General features: G+C 37.1%; 1 protein-coding gene across 8 annotated transcripts in view; it reads right to left on the minus strand.

Annotated features, from left to right (window-relative positions):
• The window catches only part of MBNL2 (muscleblind like splicing regulator 2), a 152,612-nt gene that overhangs the window by 120,634 nt on the left and 17,168 nt on the right, over nucleotides 1-14,810 (minus strand). The window lies entirely within an intron of this gene.

Below are 14,810 nucleotides of genomic sequence, written 5' to 3' on the forward strand. Positions count from 1 at the left end.
ACTTACTGTCTCGGTATATTCCAGTAACCAAAACAGAAACATTTGTCACAAACACTGTATGAGAAAGCCACTTGACCATGTGGTAATGCTTTTACATCTACAACATTATTTTGCTAGAGCTGTCTTTTTTTTTTTTTTCCAGTAGGAATGAAATGCAAAATAATGTTTATGATTACAAGAAAACTCTATATACAGATGTAAATGATGTTTTGCTTATTATTGCAATGTGTCTTCTTGTAGTAATAAAAATGAATGTCTTTGGGTTTTAACAAAAGTGTGCATTTAAATGAGAAATGGACAGCTTACTTAAATCCTCACTGCTAAATTAAGAGAAGCGACTCATACAATCACGTGCCCTTGAGCAAGCCATATAACTGGAAACTTCTGTTGCTCCTCTCTACCCTGGGTTATTGCCGAGACTGCTGACATCCTGTCTATGAAAGCATTTGAAAGACTTAAGGCAGAACACTAGGACACGGCATTTCATCCCTGGGATCCTTACTGTGCCATGGCAAAAGATTGCAACACGGGTGGTGGAAATTTTGGTGAAGGCCACTCTGATAACCTCTGCAGCACTAGGCAGAGACGATGCTGTCTGCATCACTTTTCCAGTAAGAATGACTCAGCAGCAGCAAATATTTATTAAGCCAGGCTACGAGTTCTTCACTGTTCTAGTTGCTATAACCAACTCCGCGTCAACTCTGCTGACATTCTGAGGTTTCATCCAGCTACTCAAATGGTAGTTACAGTATTTTCAAAGAAAACTGATAATAAAGATCCATGACCCCAAGCCAATCGCTTTAAGGTTCTTATCTGTCTTGAGGGATGAGTTAGGCTTCCCCAATGGTTTCCTTCAGAAAGAGAAGCACTTTGGTTTATCAAGAATCAGAAATAAGATGGATGTACTTGCATGCACAAGTCTAGGGGTACGTTATGGATGCTTCACAGGCAATTCATGGGCTCAGCTCTTCTCATCCTCCATCAAAGCCACATTTATCTCATTAGGTTACAGGCAGTTTCTATAAGGAATGGGCAGCCAGCATTTTTTTTTTTCAAAGTGTGAAAGTGTAAAAAGTAAAGGCCCTCTGAAATACACTTGGTTGCCCTTTGGGAGTAGCCTAATTGTCCAACTGTCAGAAAATGGATACGGATGGCAGAAGAGCTGAGTGTTAGTTTTTGCACAGTCACATGCTGGCCAGGAGATTTGGGGTGAGTCATAATCCCTCTCCAGGCCTCAGTTTACTCAACCTTAAAAAGAAGATGCTGGACCAAGCAGTGGTTGTCAAACATGGGTTTGAGTAGCTATTGAGCCAAAGGTCAATACAGTACAGCTTAAGGAAGCATCATGGTTACTTAAAAAAAGTTGTTGGGGGTAAAAAGGAAAGTCAAATCACTGATGGGGCAAGTAATTTTAATTGTTTTATATTAAAGCAAAAATATAATGGAGTAGAAGGCAAGATTTAGAAGACTTAAGGTAAATAGAGTTCTGTCAATCCTTCTAAGCCTCAGGAGACCACCTCCTCTTCTCTGCTATAAGGACGCCACGGTGGAAAGGAAAACTTGAGAAAAACTGAGTGACAGGGCCTTCAGGGCCCCTTCTACCTTGGACATGCTAGGAATCGTGTTTTCTTGTTTTGTTTTGTTTTGTTTTTTGCCTAGTAGTGAGAGGGATCTTTAGGGAGATACCTGTGATCCACTGGGGTGTGGTTTGTTACCCAGCAGCAGAAACACAAAGTGCATTCGAGCTAAAGATGTCATCGGAATCACTACCCTTCCTCAGAGAAGAAAATGGTGCTCCTCCAGACCATTCAGATGCTATGCTCTGGATTTGTTGTCACCCTTGGGACTGGGCAATATCACGTACCAATTTATTTACTACCATATTACAGCCAGCCCAGAGTACCTGGCTGTCCACGCCACTGAGAAGTAGCATCCACAGGTCTTTCATTGTGTTGGCTCACAACTGACAAGAGTCCATCTTGCTCTAAGAAATGCATCGCATTAACAATTTTTCTTAGGAATTTACATTATGACTGAGGCTAATACAGTAAATAAAAAGCAGATTTGGAATGGTGATCCTTTTATATCCCAACAACTAGTAAGAATCAAATATACAAGGAGGGGAGACTCGGTTTAAGAGCCAGAGAAGTCAAAATGCAAGTTCAAATCAATTGTTTAGAATGAAAAAAATATTTTCAAAATAGAGGCAAATGCTTTCCAGAAGGCATTTGAGAGATGAATTAGAGTAAGAATGGTCAAGTGAGTTAATAACATTGTTTTTTGTTTTAATTTAAACTGCTACAACCAACATTTCCATGAGCTACTCCTAGAATACTGCTAAGGACCTTCCTTGTCATTGGAATGTGATAACATCCTCTATCATGCTTCAAAAATTAGAATGAATACTTTCTAGAGTTTTAGGTATGAATTATAATCTACTTTGTAAAGGCAAATCATAAATATTAACACATTTAGAAATGATTCAGTGTTATAATATTTTAATCTAAATATCTAAATGGTTCTTACTTAGCAACATTTATCAGTCAAAATTTTATACGTGTGAAAAGTTTTAATTGGAAAACTCCTAAGCAAAAACTAGGACGTTGTCTAAAATGTCAACTTCCAAAGAACACTATATGATAATTTCTGTAATAAGTATTATAAGTCTGGTGTTACTGTAAAAGGAAAATTTTTGTGTATCAGTATTTTATTAAAGGAGGATTAGCGAATGATTTTTTTTTTAAGGATGTGAAAACCAGTAAACTTGGAACACATTTAATTTCCATGCATTTATCCGTATAGCTCCAAACTTTCTTTAACTGAGAAACCTTTATAAGGATACAAGAAACTGGAGAGGTCGAGAGGCAGGGCCTGGGTAATGAATAAACAGGATCAACAAGTGATATTTGTTTTTACTCACATGTCACAGATGTTTCTATTTAAAATGATCAAGCTTTAATTCATAAGCCGAAAACCAGAATGTAATAACTTAATAAGTATATAACTTTTCCTTCAATATCATTTAATCAAGCTATGAATATTTTTAGATACAATTATGTGAACAGAACTTTGCATCTCTAATAAGTCTGGGCTGAAATTCTATGGGGTTGGGACTAGACTTTTTTATTTCTTTGCTTTAAGAGTTCAACAAATATTTGTTGAGTAGATAAATGGATGGATGAATAGATGGATGCTAGACGGATGAAACAGAGCAAAAAAGTCTGTTCTTTTTATTTGAAATTTGTATATCAAAGTTGTACTTTCTATGAAGGTGTGCAATCAGTCTAAATTTTGCTTTTTAATATCATAAAACTAATATTTATGAGATGCTTAAGTATCTTACATTTCAGTTAGCAAGATGGAAAATCCACTGCTTGATGCTATTATCAGTTTAAAATTCCATGGGGAAACTTGCATTCATAGCAGGATATAAAATACAAAGAATCCTCTGTTACTATTTTTGAGAATTATCAGATCAGTCGTTCAAAATTTTCAAAATGTCAAGAAATGGTGCAGTCAATACATTAATATATAACAGGGACATATGGCATAACTACTGGAAAAGAGGAGAAAATATTATCATTATCTTTAGACATGATTATATTCCCAGAAAATTCAAGAGAATTAAATTTAATTCTCACAAGGAAAAAGTGAGTTCTGTTAAGCTGCCAGAAATGAGATAACTAAATGAAATTAAATGTAACCAATACTTTTCTTATTCTCTAGCAATATGCAGGTAGAATATATAAGAGAAAAATATGTCATTCATAATAGCTACATAAAATAATTGCGAATAATGCTAACTGAATATGTATTCAGACAGACATAAAAATTAACAAACTTTACCTGGAGATAGAAAGTAATATTTGAATGAAATTGAGAGATATTTCTAGATTAGCATTCTTACCATTTAAAAATATCAGTTCTGACTATGTTAGTTCTTACTAAATTAATTTATAGATTCAACACAATTTTAATAAAGTGTCAGGATTTTTTGTTGTTGGAGAAGTTTTTATGAGTATGGGAAAGAGCTTAAAAATGATTTTGGAATTTATCTGGAGAAAGAAATGGATGAGGACAGGACATAAATTTCTGAAAAAGAATTGCAAAATATGGAATTGGCCTTAGTATACATGTACTATTAATCTAAAACAATTAAAAGTTTGTTACTACTGAAGGAATAGACAAATAAATCAATGGAATTGACTAAAAGTATCTTGAAAGAGATCTCAGTATACCTAAGAACTTAGGATCCAAGATAATAAGTACGTACTACATATGAAGAAAGGATCACTTATTCAACATGTACTGTTTAGAAAAATTGGAAAAAAATAGAAAATACATTAATTCATAAACTCAACTTTCACTATTATCCCAAATACATTCTACATTGATTCGATTAAAAAGATAACTCACAAAGGGGCAAATATGTGTGTGTGTGTGTGTGTGTGTGTGTGTGTGTGTGTGAGTGAATTTTATCGTTGATAACAGGAATGCAAATATTTCTAAGAATAAAAAACAATGCAAACAAAGAATAAGAACAAAAAGGTCAATCCATTTTTAATGGCTTCAATACATGTTAACGACAAACTTCTGACTTCTTGGTACAATGCCAACTTGAGCACAAATAGCTATCTAAATTCCCCTACAAAATCCCCAGTGAAATAACTAAAGATTGATAAAACTATGAAAAAAGAAATTTTAAGTAGTGTTGGAAACAAGGAAAACGTATCAGCTACATGTTTTGAAGTCTCTATGCGACTACTAGTTATTCTGAAAACCCCAAAATTTTGCTCAATAGCTACATTCAGCAAGCAGGCTTAGATGAGTTGTATACTTGGCATCCAGGCGAAGCGAAGGAAGTAATCTCTATGGTAAGAAACTGAGTAGAGATGACCTATCACTACTGGATACCCCATGTCCAGAACTCACTCTATACCGTACTGAAGCTGTGGCACCACGGAACTCAATCAAATTTACACTAGGGAAACTTCTACTTAATATCTGAGGAAAGGATTCAATTGACAGGCAGCAAGTGAGGAGCTATAAAATGATTTATCTGCCCTGTCTTGGATAAAAAGAACCAAACCTGGATAGACTTCTTTGCACTCATGATGAATGAATGAATAAACAACACACAAGAAACGAAAAGTAGATATGCAACAAAGATACAGTATGAGACCAATAGAAAGATTCTGCAAACTAAAAAGAGAGTCAAGATGGACAGCTCAAGATTCATCATTAAAAAATGGAGAAATATTAAGACAGCATCTTGCTTTGTGTTTTCAGTAAAGTTCTAGAAAGCTCATCCTTGCTCCATGAACTTAGGAAACAGGAAAGGAAGGATGAGAAGAAAAGGCAACAGATTGAACAGAAAAGGGACTGAGAGATAACCAGAAATAAAAAAAATGACAGTTGGATGACATAGAAAAGCGTGTGAGGAAACCAACATTTCAGTAACAGAATTAAAATCTGACTTTTATGCAGTAAAGCACTCTCTGTACCAAATGGAATCAATGAGGTGGAGAATGCGCTTGACACATATTTACACAATATAGAGAAAAAGGGAAAAGAGATTTAAATGATCAGAGAACTACTGACAGGTATGGAGGTCAGAAAAACAAAGATCCAAAATCAGAATTATTAACACACCCGGGTGGGGGGAGAGAATAAATGAAATAGAAGCAATAATTACAAGATATTGGGAAGGAAATCTTGGGAGGTTCAAAAAGGAGCTGAGAAGATCCAAAGAGACTTCCGTGACTGAGGCAAGAACCAATAAAAAAGCTCTGAGAATTAACATGCTAACAACTGTGAAGACAAAGGAAGACTTCTAAAATTATTTAGCTCCTCTGCCTAAAAAGGGGCTAACTACAAATGAATTGATTGGCTTCTGACTTTTTTTTTTTTGCATTACAAAACACTAAAAGACAATAGAAAAATGTCTATAGAATTTTGAGGGAAAAACTTATTACTCCAGATAATATACACAATCATATTATATTTCCTACATGAAAATGAAAAAAATTCTCAAATATGCAACATATATAAAAATATAACAGTTCCCAGGAATCCTACTTTGAGGGATATATACTAAAGGAAAAAAATGGATATGGGATTAAATATGTATGTATCAGAATGTTAATCACAGCATAATTTATGAAGATAAGCAATTAGAATCAGAGAATGCTAAAATAAATTACGATATTTTCATATTATTAGACATTAAGCAGCTCTTCAACACTATGTTTTCTAACAAGGTAGTATGTCAAGTTGAAATGCTTACAACGTGGTATTAAATATTTTATATTTTTTCTTTAGGAAGAAAATATTTTATTACCATACAATAAAATAAAACAAAAATATTCAGAGACAAGAATTCTAAAAATGCGCCCTGTGCTTTTAACATGGTTTGCAAACCATGTTATTTCCTCATTTTAAATTGAACAATAGGTCAAATGTTATGAAGATTTAGGGACAATCATTTACAAAATGTGGATACATTTTCCAGAGACTGAACGTCCTGAAGTGCAAGAAAGTAGCAAGACAGGAAAATCACATTATTTTGCTAAGTCTGGATACATTTTCATTATTGTGAACTTTGCCCAGTTAGATGATACAATAAGCATATTGCATATCATAACCCCTTATCTAAGTTGCTTAGCAGAAATTATAATAATAAAGTGTTACTGAAAAATAAGTCACAAGGTAAAATACAGTTTAATATTTAAACAACTTAATGTTAATTTGAATAATTCAAACTCACAGTGAGTGGGTTGTGGTAGGGGGCTGGCCAACTTTTTAAGAAAAGATATTAAATAAAAGAATGAACAGAGCGACAATAGCTTGCAAATTGTAGCTTTCTAATAATAGTAAAATTTGCATAACACTTCCTGGAACTTAACATAAGAATGTTAAATTATAACTGCTTATTATTATTTCTAATAATAAAATGTAAGTTATATAAAATTAACCACTAAGGCACCACGTGAGACAATTTTAACATTACATGTTACAATATGGCTCCACCTTCTCTTTACTGCCTTTGATTTTATAGGATTTTAGAAGAAAAGGGGGGAAATTCTAAGAAAAAATGGTACCTGGATTTTATATTCTTAACAGCAATAATGAACATAGAGTTTCTTTTTGTATTTTAAGTGGTTAAAGATATTATGCGATGCCTTGGTCCCGCTGGGGACTCGTGGCACATATTTTCAGAAGGGTTGTCTATGGTTTGGGATGAAGCACGAGTCCGTGGTGTCAGAGACCCATAATCACTGTTTCATGCTTTAATCAACTAAGCTATTCAACCATGTACAAGAGCCCCAACCATGACTATGAAATATTATGAAAAGTAAATTTTTATGCAAAGAATAAATAATTGTATGTTAAAGACCGGGGTAATAAATATGGGAAGGAATATTTGCCAAGAAACATCCTTTCTAGTGCAACATAAAAACATTAAACTAGAAAGAGATTTCTGATAGTAAATTATTTTAAGTTTAGAAAGTGCAATGAAGGATTTGTCATATAAGATTTGATTTAGACTAAATGCTTTCTAGATTTGAGTACACCTACGTTTTGGAGTAAAAATCACAGGGAGAGCATTTGGTCTGCAGATTCAAATATGATTGTTTGTAAACTATTTTTGTTTTTAAAAAACAATGCCACTGAAACAAAATGTGATTAAAATATTATAGAGCAGGTGACATTAATTGACCAGTCATTCTGGTTTTTTTTTTAAAGCTATCTGATTAATGAGTGAACTAAAGAAAACACCTAGAGTTCTAAACAGTTTTCATATAAACAACATCACTGCCTCAATAACCATAACACTTTATATTTGAATCCATACATCAGTGTCCCAGATTGTGTCATTAATTTCAACTGTTAAACGAGAGAAACAGATATGAGGGAAATGGCATCTTCCCTCAGAACTCTGAAAGAACCATAGCAACATTCTTCTAGAATTAAAAGTTTGCTGTCTCCAGTCCCAAACCTTGAAATATATCTCCTCTCCTGCCCCTCCTTCAAAAGGAATTGAAAGACAATTTAGAAATTAAAAAATCAGGGTAGTATACCATTAAAAAAAAAACAACTCAGCCTGTTCTCTGAGGGCTTTTATATTATTAACGTACAGCCAGGATTCAGGTGCCTGTTCCTCCAAATATTCTTGAACATAAAGAAACAAAGCATACTGCAGTTTTTTAATGAATCATCTTTCTAAAGGAACATGGCGGGCAATCTTAGAGCTCTCTTTATGTCTTAATTAAAAAGCTTAATACAATTATTATCATTAATATTATCAGCTGGATTTACATAGAGTTTTATACAGTGAATAAAATGCTTCCAACATGCACTGTCTGATTAAATTTCAGAGGTAGTCAACAGGTACTCAAAAGATTGGTTTGGAGATTGTCAGCCAACACAATTAGAAAGAATTCCAATTACTAGTTTCATTATTTAGGCTATTCAACATTTTCGTCCCATGATTACCAGTATCGGTCTCATTTTGACTCCATAAGTGGTTCAGATTCATGATTGCCCCCATACTACTTACAGAACAGCAATAAGTATATTAAGAAAATCTACTGGCTTTGTGATAAAGCTGACTGTAACCAGCTCCTAAAGCTGATATCTGTGTCCTTCAGCAGGAAGGAAACATCCCGTCTGGGGGAGTGTGCCCTGTACTATGATTTAGTACAATAGCTCTCTTTTTCTTTACAGGGTCAAAAATTCAGCAAAGAAATTAATAAAAAGCCTTCTCAGAGGGGGAAAAAAAAAGCCTCTCTCTACTGCCAACCCCCCTGCCCCCTCCCACCAAAAGACAGAGATGGAGAATTTTAGAAACAGGAGTTTATTCACAGTGCTTAACTAAAAGCAGACTTCCTCTGGATTAGAACTGCAGTGTACATACTGTATAAAATGTCAGGACGATGTTCTCGTTCCTTACACACTGCTGATTTTATTGTATACTTTACAGTCTTTATCCTCCTATAAAAATTTCCCCTTTCTAGGTTTAGATAATTTTCTGACATAAAGAGTACACATTCACATTTCTACTGGATATAAAAAGGCAAAGTGGTTTGCAATAAACATTTGAAGTTCAATGAGCATTCATATCCAAGTATATATAGAGAACGAGAAAAGATGGGAGAAGAGAGGAGGGAAGAAGAAGGAGATGTAATAGTAGCCAACATCTATCTATAGAGGGCTCTCAACATGTTAAAGTTCTAGAATTCTTACTTGTCAACACATGAAACATCCCTGCAAAAGTCCTGTTTAAAAGTTGGGATGAAAGGTGTATGTTTAAATTCTGAACTCCAAACAGAAATTTCAGCCAGCTTTACAGGCTAGGTGCAATTTAAGCTCCATATCGAACTAACAGTCTGACGTTTCTAAACCTTACTTTTCTTATCTATAAAATGGGACAATATTATATATCTCACAAGTCAGATGGGAACATTACATTTAAAAAAATAATAACATTTTGAAAGTCATTGTCAAGTTGTCTAGAACACCGTGGGTGCTTTAAAAGGGCTCCTCTGTCCTACTCATTATCTGTTACTGAACTTAGAAATGAAAGAACACTGTGCTGTTATGTGGACCTGGCCCTGAATTTCAGATTTGTGTTAGTGGAGAGAAATAAGCACTTGCTCGGTCTCTTTCAAAAACTGCAATAATAATGACTACACATCAAATTAAAACAAAATATCAAAATACCATTTTGGGGCTCCTTCCAGTGTAATAGACACCACCCTAATATCACATTCAGAAGGAAGAAGTGTTGCAAAATAATTTTGTTCCTCAGGCTTAGTAAAAATAAAAATGCATTTTCCATAGTTACATTTAGTAAATTCAACTTAATTTTCTTCAGGTTTAAGTGAATTAAGATGGTTCAGTGGCTATCACCCGTTGTAGAAAGAACCTTCGACTGCTGGATTTTGGAGACACCTAGAAACTGTGTTACCAGCATCATATAAGTTACTATATTTTGCAATCTATTCCAGGGATGATTTCTGCAAGAATTCCAACTTTGTAACCCTTTGGACAGTCTTATGCTGGGGATAGCAAATGGATATCATTCAGGTTCCCCCCACCCAGCCGTCTTCTCACCTCGTCTGCCCCATCAGTTAGATCTATGGCTAATTGATCTCAGTACTTTTGCCCCATGAATCCAGACTTAGCACTCAAAAATTTCTCAGAACAAGTTTCCAGGCAGGCAGCCACCACCAAAGGATCAGAGTTCCCTTATGAATTGAAACCAGCCTCAGGCTAAAGGTTACCTTTGAACCACTTATGATAAAAGGTGGTGGGGGTGGGGGTAAATGGGGGTGAAAGGGGGGGTGTTGCCTGCTGAGTAAATTAACAGTCTTAACATAATTCTAGTGGGAATATTTACCCGACTTATGAGACCAAACTTCTCATGCATTTCACTACCATTCATTTAGACATAAATACCTGTAATACTACTCATAAATCATTCTTATCTCTTCATTAATAAGAACTTCTTAAAAGCCATTATGCGATAAAATAGTTTCGGCCAGTTCAAATTGCTGTATGTCATTATAATTAATAAAAGTGTACATCTTTATGAATAGTCTACAATTCAGGATCTTCAGTAATTAGATTGAAATGAAGTTTTATTATATTTCAATTTCATTTTCTATAGTACTAGATAAATGTAAGTCTACCCTAGCACAGACCTGGGGTGTCTTTCACCCAGATAAGCCTCTGTTTTTATGGGCAGTGTAAAGATGTACCCAGAACTGATTTCTTCAAAACAAGCACTGTGAAACAAATGTCTGATTCTTCGGCCAGTGTGCATCAGCGGAAAAACAAACAGGCCATTATATTTGTGGGAAAGAATGAGATTGCAAAGTCAATGAAGAACAAGGCACATTATCAGCTGGTCTACATTGTAAAACAAAGGCACAAAAGCACTGTTAATACATGAAAAAGCCAAAGTTTCATGGTTTTTAGCGAAATTCAGTAGTTTGCAGGATCATCCTGACTATAAGTTGACTTGTTTCTGTTAGTTTCCATATTTGTCTTAGCAGATGACACGGTTCCCGTAGCTTTCCTGATCATGATCTATTCAGCAGCATTACTGGGCACTGGCCTCCTTTTCTCTCTGTATCCCTCAATTGGTTGCTTTCAAAATTACAGATTATATTCAGGACAAGTAAAAAAAAAAAAAAAAAAAAAAAGTCATGATGCTTGAAATGCAAGCAAACTTAAATTCATTGCAACTATCTTCACAAGTGGGGTTTTCCTTGGGGCATGTGGTGATATGCGAAATCACTGAAGGATCACATTGGAATTTTACAAGCATTGCTATGACCTAATGCTGTAAATTAGCCTTTAAACTGTGAGGAACTTTGAAACCACTATTATCCAATGTCATGTGAGATGAATTGTTTTTGTATTTCGTCATCTTTAGCCAGTGGGAGGGCAAAGTACTGTCCACCCTGTGGCCTGAGGAGAAAGGTGCGGTTCTTTTCCTTGCTTTTTTGATGTTGTGGGAGACAGAGGTGGAGGAGAACAAGGAGAAATTGGTAGAGTTTTCCCTGACCCTTTTCTCCTGCTGCTTCTACGACTAGTAACAAAATAAGGTCTATGCTGGAGGATAAAACTAAGTCCCTAAATATCCAGTCCTATCCACATGGCATAAAATAGTCACATTTCTGTGCATACACATTATGCTATTTGCTGGCAAATTAACTCTTACTTCATATGTTTTTCCCTTGAAGGGTAGAGAAGAAAGAAGAAAAAATCTAAACTGCCTATTAGTTTTAGTTTATAGATGAGATGATAAGCCTCAAAAGCCACTAATTAGAAGGAGCAGGCTAATTAGAAGGAGATTGTGAGACCCTTCTCCCCTTTCTTTGCTTGCTGTCATTTGGTGCACCCTCCAAGGCCCAGTTCAAATGTCCTTTCTTGGAAAATCATTGCCAACCCTGCGCCCCACCCTCACTGCCCCAGAGAGCCACTAGAACCATCCCTGACTACTCTGCCCCCGTACTGGAGTCTTCATATCCTTGAAGTTGACCTTGCTGCTGTGTCTGGCTAAAAATGAGCCAACTGGGCCCAGGTGTCAGGCTAATGCATGTTTCCAGCTCTGCAACCAGAACGGCATCTGGGTACTCACCTAAGATCTGTTGACTGACTGGCTGACTAAATAAATAAATGATTCAAGAGCAGTCCATAAGAAAATTTAAGACCTTAATTTTTTTATTCTCCCGAGTAAACCGAAAATCCATCTACCTAAACTGCAGTGAAACTTGATGTGTTCAAGGAGCGTTGTCTTGTGGTCAACTTTCTTTCTGACATCCACTGCCCATGCCCGCCCCCGGCCGCTGCTGGGTGAGACAGGATGAGAGGATGACAGGGGTGGCAACACGCTGAGCTGGTGCCAAACCTCTGGAGTTGAGGCAGAAGCAGAGGCCGAGAGCACAACGGCAAGCGCACATCTCCTCAACCAGGGCAGGGGACTGGCCCGTGCAGGGAGCGTGCAGCCATGCTTAGTCTTCTTTCATTCCTCCTTTCACCAGCACCACTTTCAGAAGATGACGTCAGTGGAAAATGACTCCATAATACATGCCACTTATATTAAGTAGCATCCCCACAGATCCAAGCTTAACTGTACTCAAACTGTCAATCAAACAACACAAAGGAGGAAAGAAAACACAAGTCCTGCTCAGTCCACGCTTCTTGAACAACTCTTAGGTGCCCCACCCCCCACCCCGGGAGCCAGGGAAATTCCTATTTTCTATTATGTTTACTGGAATGAATGATTCTCTTCTAGACGCTAAAGTCTTTAGGGACTGGGGACATCGTGCAGGTTTCTGTATTCCCCATGGGGCCCAGTACAAGCACCAGGCAGGCACGAGGGTGTACCCTGCAAAATCAAAAGCGTGTGTTCAGGATTCATTTGGGATAGAAGATTGGCAGGTAGCAAGACTGTTGAAGATGCTACTATTGTTTAGCTGAGGGGCTCTGATGGGAAATCCTTCTGGGCCGATCACAGGGTCTTATCCCAAGAAGCCACCCTAGGGAGCCAACCAGGGTCCTGTAAAGGGGTGGTCCTGCCAGGCACAGGCTGTGTCTCAGGTGCCCGATGGACCCTGAAGAACAAATGAGCTTCACCCATAAAAAAATCAAACTATTTGAATCAAGTGCCTGCTCCCCACTTTTCCCTAGATCCGAACACTCTGAAGCACAAGGAAGAACATAAGCAATTGCCTTTTGGGTTCCCAACGACACATTTGGCAATCAAAGTTTCTGGAAGTGGGTGGTTTGGCTAAAATCCTACCAGTTTCATTGCAGCCACCCTGGGCTGAGGAAGACACGTTCTCCAGGTTATGGGAACACAGGCTCATATTTTCCTTGTCACTTCAAGAGGCATCGGAAGTATCCCAAATCAGGCAATTTCCTTTCTGGGGAACCCATGTGTGCACACAATAAGGGCTCATTTCCTCCTATTGGCTTTTGTTTGAACGGTTTCCTTTGATATAGGCTGTCTTCCGTTCTCATTTGCAGTTATCTAAATCTAGGCATCCTTCTCAACTCAAAAACTCAAAATTCACTATACTGGAGTCAGGCCCAACTGGCCCACCTCTGATGGTTTCTTCCTCCCTCCTGCCTGAGATTAGGCATTAAGTGTCTGGGGTTCCCAATCCAAAGAGGGGTAGTGCCAGGGTTATCCATTGGTTTCTGCAGTGTGCACCTGTGTGTGTGTGTGTGTGTGTGTGTGTGTGTGTGTGTGTGTGTGTATTAACACCTCAGTGCATTGCTGACTACCAAGCATCTTTGTTTTGCTTGCTTTACATATAGCATCAGTGTACTAGGCACACAGTTGGATTTTAATCAATACTCTCCGAATGGAGGGAGGAATGAGCCTTTGAAAATGGTTCACAATGGATTTGAAGATTTGCAGATATATTTTGATTTGGAAACATTTGGAAACCTTTTGCAATTGAAACCTGAAACTGAGACTTTCCTATCCCAGAGTATCATAAATTTCTCTTTGCATGCCCTCAATTTTTAAATTTTTTTTTTCACTTTTCTGTTTTTATTTCTCCCCGTGTGCTGATCAAATAAGCTCCGTACCACACTTCTTTCCTCTTGTTTGTGTGTCACCCAAATCTCATGACCTGGGGCACCGGCAAGCACCTAACTTGTAAAAATATCTCTACTGTTGATGGGTTCTCGGTGGGAAAAAAAAGGACAAAAGGACATGTGACAGTGAGTCTTCTAACATGGGCAACTGGGTCACTACATCCAGGAAGGAAGGAGCACATGGTTTCAGGAAACACCTTGGAGCAATCCTTCCTTATTTATTCTCTAAGTAACAAAGGGCCAACCTTTCTTCAGGAACCAGACGGCCAGGATGGACGGGCAGATGTCAGGAGTGTTTCTTGGCTGCAGAGGAAATTCATTCATGCCTTCATTCATTCATTTCCAAAAGTTTAAGTTCAGGAATTTGGTCCCACTGTGAGCCAGTTACCATCTGCTTGAATGACCTAAAAATGGCCTGAGTGGGGAGAGAATCACTTTTATCTGTGCCAAAACAGCTCAGGCAGCAATGGAGCTGGGTCAAGTGCTCCATTCTCACACATGCACTGTATGGAACTTTCCAAATGTGCCCCAGTCCTCCTCTGTAAAAAAGCAACTGCATTCTTTTAGTCTGGGGTAACATGCTCCAATGCCTTATTATTATCCCTACCAAATAAAAGTATTCCCAAGAGTCTGGCATGAAATTATTTTGTAAAATATACAGCCTTCTTGCATCTTGTTGCAAAAACTGT

This window comes from Rhinolophus sinicus, chromosome 16, assembly GCF_057876585.1.
Source record: "Rhinolophus sinicus isolate RSI-liver-muscle chromosome 16, RSI-T2T, whole genome shotgun sequence".
NCBI classification, from domain to species: Eukaryota; Metazoa; Chordata; class Mammalia; order Chiroptera; family Rhinolophidae; genus Rhinolophus; species Rhinolophus sinicus.